Source organism: Sarcophilus harrisii, chromosome 3 (assembly GCF_902635505.1).
Source record: "Sarcophilus harrisii chromosome 3, mSarHar1.11, whole genome shotgun sequence".
Taxonomy (NCBI): Eukaryota; Metazoa; Chordata; class Mammalia; order Dasyuromorphia; family Dasyuridae; genus Sarcophilus; species Sarcophilus harrisii.
Genome location: NC_045428.1, coordinates 550,825,287 through 550,835,005, shown reverse-complemented (window position 1 = coordinate 550,835,005; position 9,719 = coordinate 550,825,287). Strand labels below are relative to the sequence as shown.

Sequence of the window (9,719 nt, the reverse complement as noted above, 5' to 3'; positions counted from 1 at the left end):
CGCTCTCCCCCACGCGCGCACAGCCCGCGCCCCCCTCCCCCCCAGCCCGCCCCCTCCCCCTGCAGCGCGGGCTGGCGGGCGGGCGGGCTGGCGGGCGGGCGCTGCCCATTCTCGGGAGCCCCCGGGGCAGGAGCGCAGCGGAGCCGGGGAGAGGCGGGGGCCCGCGCCGGCCCCCGGGGACACGGCGGGGAGCGCCCCCCGGAGCGGGGCTGGCTGGCGGAGGAGCCGAGGGGAGCGAGCCTGCGAGCCTACCCGCCGCCCGCCGCCGCCGCCGCCGCCCGCCCGCCTGCCGCCCGCCTCCTCCAGCCTCGGCCACCGCCGCGGTAGCGGCGCCTGCAGCCCCCAGAAGTGAACAGCAGGCGACCCGGAAGGTTTGAGCTCGGGCTTCCCCGCCGGAGCGCAGCCGAGCCGAGCCGAGCGGAGCCCAGCCCGAGCCCGAGCCCAGCCCTCCTCGGCCGGCCGGCCGCGGCGGAGGCGGGAGGCAGGGCGGGCGGCGGGCAGCGCGGCGGCCGCGGCGGAGCTCGGGCGGAGGCACGGGCGGCGACGGCGGAGGCGGCGCGGGCTCTTGCTGCAGCCCCAGAGCTGCCCGCCAGCGAGCGGAGCCAGGTCTGTGCGGGGCCGGGGCCGGGGCCGGGGCCGGGGCGCGGGCGGGACTCACGGACTGACGGCCCGGGGCCGGGCCCGGGCGGGCCGAGGGCGGGCGCCTGGAGCAAAAGTTGCGCGGAGTTGCGGGGCCCGGGGCGGGGGCGTGGGGAGGGGGCCGCTGTCAGCCGGGCCGAGCCGGGGCAGGCCCAGGGCTGCGGGAGCTCCGGCCACGGCCCGCGCTCGCGCCTGTGGCTCCCGGGGCTCGCGCGCGGCCACCATCCCCGGGAGCCCGGGCGGCGGCGATCACAGCCGCGGCGGTAGCCCCGGCGCCAGTCCCGGCCCCGGCCCTGGCCGGCGGCTGCAGCTCTCGGCTCGCAGGCTCGCGGGGGGAGGAAGTGTCTCGGGCTCTTTTTTTTTTTTTTTTTTTTTTTTTTAAAGCCGGGCTATTCAAACCTGCTCGCAATTCTCCGGTAAACAATGATTCATGGGGCTTAATGCAAATAAACTGATTGCAAATGGAGCGGGGCTCGCGCGCCGCGGCCGCCGCGCCGGCTGGGTGGCCAGCGCCGGATTTCTGCCTTTTTTTGCAGATCTGCAGAATATGGCGTCCCTGTCCTGTTTTAAAAATAAGCCAGGCTGCCATTTTTGTTTTTCTTTTGTCTGAAAATTTTAATAAAACTGTCTGAGAATGTGGGAGAGGCGGCTGGAGGCGAAGGGGGCCCCCCAAAGCCACGGCTTTTTTTTGCTTTTCTTTGGCACTTTTGGGCCGTGTGTGCAGGAGCCTCGCGGGGCTTGAGACACAATGTAATCGCACTTGAAAGAGAAAAAAGGAAACAGCCCCGAGATCGGGGCCCGGCTGCCCGCCGAGGGGGTAAAGTTAACTCGGACCCAAAGTTTGGGGTTTAGGGCTTTGGGGGGCTTTTGGGGGGGACTCTAAATTTTTTTCCCGGAAGAGGTGGGTGGGATAAAAAGCTAGAATGGAAGGAGACCCGAGTGGGTGGATTTGCTACTTAGTGGGTTATTTAGTAGGAAAGTGCATTCGAAAGGAAGGGGCTGCTCCTCTGGAGGGGGTGCCGGGGGCGAGGGCGTTTGGGGGAGCAGGGAGGCGCTGTTAAAGAGGAAATGCCCCCTCCCCATATGTCATTCCTAAAGTGGGGATGGCGGGGAGGCTGTGAAGGAGCTAGGGGAAGGGTTTCAGGATGGAGAGGTTGCCCCTGGCTCAATCTTTTGGGCACCTGGTGGTGCCTACCCTGCTTCCTTGGAACCATCACTCCTAGAGTCTGCACGTATGGGCTGTGACCCGCCTGGATCCACTTAGGGTAGAGAATGTTTGCTTTCTATGGGGTTCCTGCATCTTTTCCAGCAGCTCTGGGGATACTAGCAGGGCGCTAACGGGGCCGGATAGAATTCCTTTTCCCTCTCTGAGACTCAGTTTCCTCCTCTGTGCGATGCTCGGACTGCATTTAGGTCTCCTAAGATTCCAACCAGCTCTGACGTCCTCCGAATCTGTGACTAAGTGTTTTTGGACCCCAGAAGCACCTTGAGAGATTGTTGGAAACAACTTGGGGCAGCCGCAGGAATGGCTGCTCTCTTTTGGGGAGGGGGAGATGAAAAAATTATTTCCGGGGTTCAGGGAGACCTAGAGGAACTTGATTGCAGGTCATTTTCAAGGGAGGCAAGAAGTCGTGGTAACACATCTATTTGAATTAAGTTAGGATAGCCTTTCAATTCCTTTATCCCCTTATTGAACCATTCTGTCTCTGCTCCCAAGCCCACAAACTCTGGGGCCCTCTAAAGCATCCTTCCTTAATCTTCTTTGTCACCAAATCGCCCTGGGAAAGTTCCTTCACCTCTCCCAGCCTCAGTTTCCCCATCTGTAAGTAAAATGAGGGGATGGACCCTACGTCCTCTCAGATCTCTTCTAGTTTTATAATCAGTCATATGAAATGTCTTTGACCCCACCTCCCTTTATTCTTGGTGTTCACTGCTGAACAGGATTGTATCTCATGGGGTTCCTGGGCCATTCCTAGAATTCCTTGTCTGTTAAGGAGGTAGTGTTATAAGGAGTGCAGGCAGAGAAACATTTCTGACCCTGACTGGGGAGGGTTGGGCAGGTAGGTTCTGGATCGGAACCATCTGGGGATGTATGTAGGATTGATGTATATCTTGATGTGGTGTTTTTGTATCTCTTAGAACGCTTATGAATCACATCTTCATGGAGGTGATGGGACAGATTCAGAATTGGTAGATTCTATGCTTTGATAGATTGAACTGAGAGCCTATAACAGCATAGCATTTGTTTCCTACCCCATTCTCGGGAGCCTGAGTTGATTCTTGCCTCTGGCAGAAGGAAGCTTGGTAGGCCCAGAAGGCCAAGGTTAATGGACAATGAATTGTTCTGGGAGGTTATAAACTTCAGAAGGAAATCCGCATTTATTAAGCATCTGCTGTGTGCCAGAAAATCAGCTAAGAGTTTCACAAATATTGATCTTCACCACAAGGTTTGGAGATAGGTGTTATCAGCCTTATTTTTACAGATAAGGAAATTCAGGTTAAGTGTCTCCCTGGGGGCTCCCAGCTAGAAAAGGTTTGAGGCTGCATTAAACTTGGATCTTCCTTCCAGACCTGGGGCTCTATCCATTCCACCATCAGCTGCCTCTAGGTCTGTGAGGGACCTCAGAGGTCATTTTATCCAACACCTCTGATTTAGCTGAGGAGGAATCAAAGCACTGGGAAGATGACTGATTTGCATGAAGGTCTATGGCATAGGTAATGTCAGAGGCAGGATCTGAACCCTGTTTGTCCAACTCTTGATTGACCCCCTGGCCTGGCGTAGACCTTAGTCTCCCTTTCATAATTGGTTCATTTTTCTGAAGTCTTTCTTCCTTTCACAATTTAAAAAGGGATATGGGATTAGGGAGAAATTTAGGGATGACTTGATATATTTTTCATTGGTTTATGGGGTGTTATGAGAAAGAGGGATTAGATGTGTTCTGCTTGTTCTCAAAATTAGAAGCATTAGAAATGATGGATGAGTTCATTTAATGCCAGATTCCCAAATAATTAGAGCTGTCCAAAAGTGGAATGGGCTTCCTTGAGAGGGAATAGGTTTCCCCCCACACTAGCAGTCCTTAAAGGGAGGCTAGATGCCTGGGTACAATAATGTCTAGATTATTTGATGGTACATAGAACACTTTAGACATTATTTTATTTGCGCCTCACAACAACCCCAAGAGATAGATAGATAGATAGATATAGATAGTTTTACATATATATCTATTATATATGTGTATATATATATATGTATATATATATATATATAGTTTTACAGATGAAGAAATTGAGACTCAGAGATATCATAAGCTTTGAAGAGATGTGGCTAATTCATAAAGTCAACAGAATCTTGGTGTGTGTCCAGGTGAGGCAAAGAGATAGACAGCTCTGGGCTATCTAGTCTAACCTCCCACGTTTTACAGGTAAGGGAATTTAGGCCATTGGGTGTGGGGTTATTCTGTGACCTAGGCATGGTCCCAGAACTAGCAGAATTTGAACTTACCTCTTTCTGATATCAAGACCAAAATTGCCCACCACCAGAAGGCTTATTGGTCAGGAATGGTTGGATTGGGTGGCCACTAAGCTCCTGTCCAGCTTTGAGATTTTGTGATTATAAGTTAGTTACGCAGGGGCAGACCTAATTTCATCTTTTCTTCCCCCCCCCCTCCCCCAGTACTTCCTGGATGTGTATTTGATTATGAGAGCATGCAAAGAGTAAACTTGGGTCTTGAATCAAGAAATTTTAGGTCTTATAGATACCTGGGTATCTCCTAGGATACCTAGGTCTCTCCTTGGCCACTGCCTTTAGAGAAGATCAGTTTAGCCTTGATCCTGAGAGGTCAAGCAATAAGTGCTGGGCTTGGGGAGAAGTGACTCCCCAAGTTGTCCAGATTTGCATTGGGCTAAGCATGCTCACCCTCATGTACATCATTCTTCACATCATCTTGTTGGATCTTCAGTGACGGGTGAGAGTGGTAGTGAAAGTTTTACCCTGCCCAATTTACAGTTGAGAAAACTGAGGCTCAGAAGGAAAATGACTTTCCCAGAGTCACATAGTTGGCATAGGAGTTCTTGAACTCAGGTCTTACGCAGTCAGCGGGAGAGCCAAGAATTATGAGTAGAGCTGAGAGTAGATTGGGAGCTTTCGTTCTGTGTTCTTTTCAGGCAGAGTTAGATCCTATGCTTGGGGATGTTTGGAGGTTCTGGTCTGGTTGGGAGGGGAGGGGATGGCACTGAGGTGCCTCTCCTTCCTCAGTGGAGGCCAGGAGGACAGGCAGCTCTGGGAAGTCTGGCGGAAGGCAGGACGGAGGCTCTGAGGCCATGACAGGGAGCAGTTCCTGTTCATCAGGCCAGTAAGGAGCAAGAAGCTAAACCCTCTGGGCCCAGCTTCTGCCTTGCTTGTTCTGGTGCCCATTCCCTTTCCCATTTTCTACTGTACAGTGAAGATTCAGCAGACACTTTCTTATCCTATGTGCTAAGCCCCTCGGTAAAGGTGAGAACAGAGTTCTTCAGGACTTACTGTGGGCATCCCTTCCCTTGCATAAGATTGCAACCCATTGTAGATAGGAATGTGTTCAAGGACTGCAAAAGTCAGGAAAATTCACTCCCCCTGTGGCCAGCCTGTGGATGAGGTTCTCTGGTCAGGGATGGGTGGCTTCCAAATGACATTTCTACCATCTTTTGCTAGGACTCATAGCCGAAGCTTTTCTAGCTTTCAGGGAGCCAAAAAAGAAAAGAAAAGAAAAAGAAAAAAAAAGAAAAAAAACAAGCTTCCTGCCTGCCCTCAGGAAGCTTATTGTTTAATTGGAGAAGTGTCAAATGAGGTGATCCACGAGGGATCAGGGGAGCCAGTCTAGAAGGACAGGCAGGTGGAAGGGAATAGGAAAGCAGCATGTTCTAGACCAGGGCTCCTACTTCTCCAATGGACTTTGAGGTTTGCCAGGTACTTTCCTCACCATACACATGTGAAGTGAGCAGGAAGGACTAGTATTATTATGACCAGTTTTCAGATGACAGAACTGAGAATGGGAGCAGTTAAGTTGCTTGCCCCACAGCTAGTCAAGATGTTTCCAGGTTCAGCTCCTGGTCCACATGTGTCTCCTGTAGCTCTATTCTACTCCCTTGCCTGACCTTACGCTAAATCTTTCCTGGGGTAGTCTCTTGGAATCTAGATCTTTAGGGATCTAGTAGGATAAATGTCATTTCCCAGGCTCCTTTGTCCCAGTCTTTTGACTCCTGATAAGAGTCTTATCTACAGTTCAGAAGGATTTGCTGGAAGAGAACCACCAGATGCCTGAGACTAGAATGGCCTAGCAGCACATGCCTTGAGGAGGGAGGTCATTTTTCAGAAGCGAAAGTGAGCTCTCAAGGGCCCTCACTTCCTTCATCTTCCTTCCTCAAGGCTTCATGGTGGTAAGCTGGCTCTGGGGAGGACAAAGCAGCTGCCCATTCTGTGGCCAAGTTTGGATTTCCAGCAGCCTTAAGTCCAAGGCCCCTTAATCCTGCTCCTGTTGGGCTGGAGAGAGTGCCCCCTCCTCCCTCTTTCCCCCAGTCAGACACATCCGCTCTGGTCCTCTGGTCTGGGGGACTTGCTCCCACATCTAACCGCCCTGTTTCCTCTGCTTGGAATTCCCTGAAAAAGGCTCTGGCTTTCGAGCTGGAAGAGCTGGATTCATATCCTGTCTCTGTCACCTGATCCTAAGTGACCTTAAATAAGTGACTTCACCTTTCAAGGATGGAATTTCCTTTCCTTTAAAAAAGGAAGTGATTGGACTGGATGGCCTCTGGAAGGATCACAGAGGAATAGATTCTGCAGGTCTTGCTGGTCCTTGAAGATCTGTGGAGGCCCCTTAGGTGTTTCCTTGTCTTCACGTTTGACATTTATGGCCCTTCCAACCTGATCTGGTTCCAGTACTCTGCCTGGTACTTATTTTGTCCAGTCCTGTAATTGCATTTATCTCCAAAACTCCCGGTGTGGACATTTGTTCCTCTGGTTCAGATAGGCAGTGATGGGAAACTTGCAGGCCAAGTGTAGGCCTGAGACTTGGAGTGGTAGCCCAAGGTCATGCAGCAGGAAGTCCGGGAGACAAGGCCTGATCCTAGCCCATCCAGCCTTCATTAGCCCGTTACCCTCCACCTCTGCTTCCTTGAGTACGTTCTTATTGGATAAATACTGCTTGAACTCGGGACTCTAAGGTTGGAACGTTTGAGTGGAGGGGCCTCAGGTCCCAGGTAGTTTTTACAAATGAGAAACTTAGCTCCCAGACAAGCGATGAGATTTGCCTAAGGACTATCAGGTGCTAAGACCAGGTCTAGGATCAGACCTCAAAGTCTGGTTCAAGTGTTCTCCAGGTTCAAGCCCTGATTCATTCAGCCATCCTGTAGAATGGATCCGGGGGGCTTCCTCTGGATACTTTGTAGCTTATCAGTCTCTGTTCCAAAATGTGAGCCTCAGAACTCCAAATGGGATCCATCTGACCAGGCCAGCTGGTGGGGCAGGGGAGAGAACGCCAAATCTAAAGTCAGGAAGAGCTGAATTCAAATATGTCCTCAGACACTTAATAGCGGTGTGACCCTGAGCTAGTCACTTAACCTGTATTTCCCTCCATTTCCTCCGCTGTACAATAGCCTCCTCTGGTTGGAGTGTAGATCAAATAAGATAATATTTGTAAAAAGCACTTTGCACAGTGCCTGGCACATAGCGAGTGTTTAATAAATGCTTATTCTTTTCCCTTCCCTTTCCCCAAGCCAAGAAATGGGATTGTCAATTTCTTTATTGGAGACATTCTCTTTCTATTAGCTCAGTCCACTATCTCATTAACTATTTTGCCTGCTTTGTCATCCTATTGTCTTGTATTAAACTTTCAGTCTGTTAAAATCCCCATGTATTTATTCTTCACATATGGTTTTTTTAAAATAAGTTTTATTGTGGTCTTTTGTTTTTGACATTACAGTAATTTCCAGACATACCCCTTTCCTTTGATGAAACCCTCCTAAGTAATAAAGACAAACAATTCAGCAAAACCTACTAAAATATTGCCTGTGACTGATGGGATGTGCATCATTCTGTACTCTGAGCCCCCCATTCCTCTCCTGAAAGGAACTCAGTACATTTCCTCACGTGTTCCCTGGGACCAGGATTGTTCTCTACAGTTACTCAGAGTTACAGAGAATACTAAATGGCAGCTGCCATTTAGTATTCTTCCAATTTACACAATTGTAGCCATTTGGGATATTGTTTGTCTTGCTTTGCTCTTCCTCAGTTTACCCAGCTCTTCCTATGTTGCTCTGAATCCTCAGGCTTGCAGGTTCTAGTGGTGCAGTAATATTCCATCATAGTCATAAATAGGCAGCCTGGCCAATGGAGAGAGAGCTCATCTTAGCATCAGGAATAACTAGGTCCAGATCTTGCTTTTCACACATCTCTATGGGCCAGTCACCCAGTGTCTCAGGACTACAGGCAACTCTTAAAACATGAAGTTACAAACCCTTGGCTGATCAGAACAAGTCCAGTTTTCCCCAAAATTCAGTGTGTTCATCCCTTCCCCAGTTGTTGGATATTCAGATGATACAGTTTTAGAACTGAAATGCAGTCCTTCTTCTACTAGATAATATGTGAAATGACTTGCTAAAAGTCTCAAGTAAGTGGCAGAGATGGGATTTTGAACTCAGACCCTCTGCCTCCACATCAAGAGATCCTTTGACGACCACCCACTTTATTTCAGGTTTTTTTTTGTCCCAAAGAGTGCTCCCACGGTAATACTTTGAACTGCCATATAGCAGTGTTAGAAACTGAAGCAAAAGAGGAATTGAGTTACCTTGCTTCCCCCCAGATCTGTGTATCTTTTCCTCCATTTTCCTCAAGCGGGGGCCTTCAGCCTTCCTTGTTTTTCTTGCCTCTACATATAAAACAAAGATTTTTTTTACATCATCATAATTTCTAAATATATCCCTTCCCTTTCCCCCTCAAGAACCAAAAAATAAACAAAGAGGGAGCAAAGAACGGGCAAGAGCAATTCAGCCAAACAAATACTATATCAAGAGATTCTAGAGAAATATGATGTTTCACATCCACCATCATCCTTCAGCTTTCCAAAGTAGGCAGGAAATGCCTTTTATCCTCTCTTCGCCTAGGCTCAGCTTGGTCACTACAATTATGTAGCATTCAGTTCCCTTTTGTGATCCCCATGCTTTTCATTTATATTGCTATAGTCATTGTGGATTTGATTTTTTTTTTTTTTTGGTCCTTACTTCACCTGCATCAGTTCACTTAAGTTTTCCCAGGCTTCTCCGAATTCTTCATATTCATTGTTTCTTGTGACACAGTAATATTGTTACCTTCGTGTATCATAATTTGTCTAAGGGCATCTACTCTCTTTACAATTCTTTACTGCCTCAGCCTCTCAGGCTTTTGGACTTCCAGATGTCATTCTGGTGGGTCCATGCTCTATCTTCTATGTTCTTTGACCTTGTTTCTATTTTCAAGATTCATCCATTCAAAATCAGAGCTGGTCAAAGTGTTCCCTGAAGGACCAGCCATTTGGGTAGCTTCAGGTTTCCTTCCATGCTCTCATTTGTTGCTCTTTGCTAGAATTTTGATCTGGGAAGCCTTCTGCCCCTGGAGTTGATTTTCCTTTGAAAATCTAAGCCCGTGGGATCAAACCACTATTTCTTTCTTCTCACCTCTTTAATTTCCATTCTCCTAGAGTCTAGGACATAAATCAATCTCCTTTAACAGAGTCCTTTGTCTCTGTGGCTACTGATCCACCTCTAATTCTCCCCCATTATTGAATGGAAGCTCCTTGAGAACAGGAGTTTTTCCCATTTTCCATCCCTAGTACTGTGCCCATGACATAGTAGACACCTTATAAATGCTTGTTGAATGAATTTAGTCGAAATGAAAATGGCAGGGTCATACAACCTCCTAGGTTTCCTGCGTATTTATGTTTGTAAATTGCTTACTGGACTGTAAGCCCTGTGAGAACAGACATCCTTTTGCACTTAGCATAAGTTAAGCCCATGATATATAGATAGATAGATAGATAGATAATAGATAGATAGATAGAATCACGGAGAACTTC

At 48.9% G+C, this 9,719-nt stretch overlaps 1 protein-coding gene across 2 annotated transcripts in view; it reads left to right on the top strand.

The window, feature by feature from the left end:
- Nucleotides 1-510: 510 nt before the first annotated feature.
- ZNF362 (zinc finger protein 362) overlaps nucleotides 511-9,719 on the top strand; it is a 31,009-nt gene continuing 21,800 nt past the window's right edge. The window contains exon 1 of one of the 2 annotated variants that reach the window (XM_031962376.1): nucleotides 511-606. The gene's annotated coding sequence lies outside the window, so the exon portion shown is untranslated. The remainder of the gene's footprint in view (nucleotides 607-9,719) is intronic. The other variant, XM_031962374.1, reaches the window with a different exon arrangement.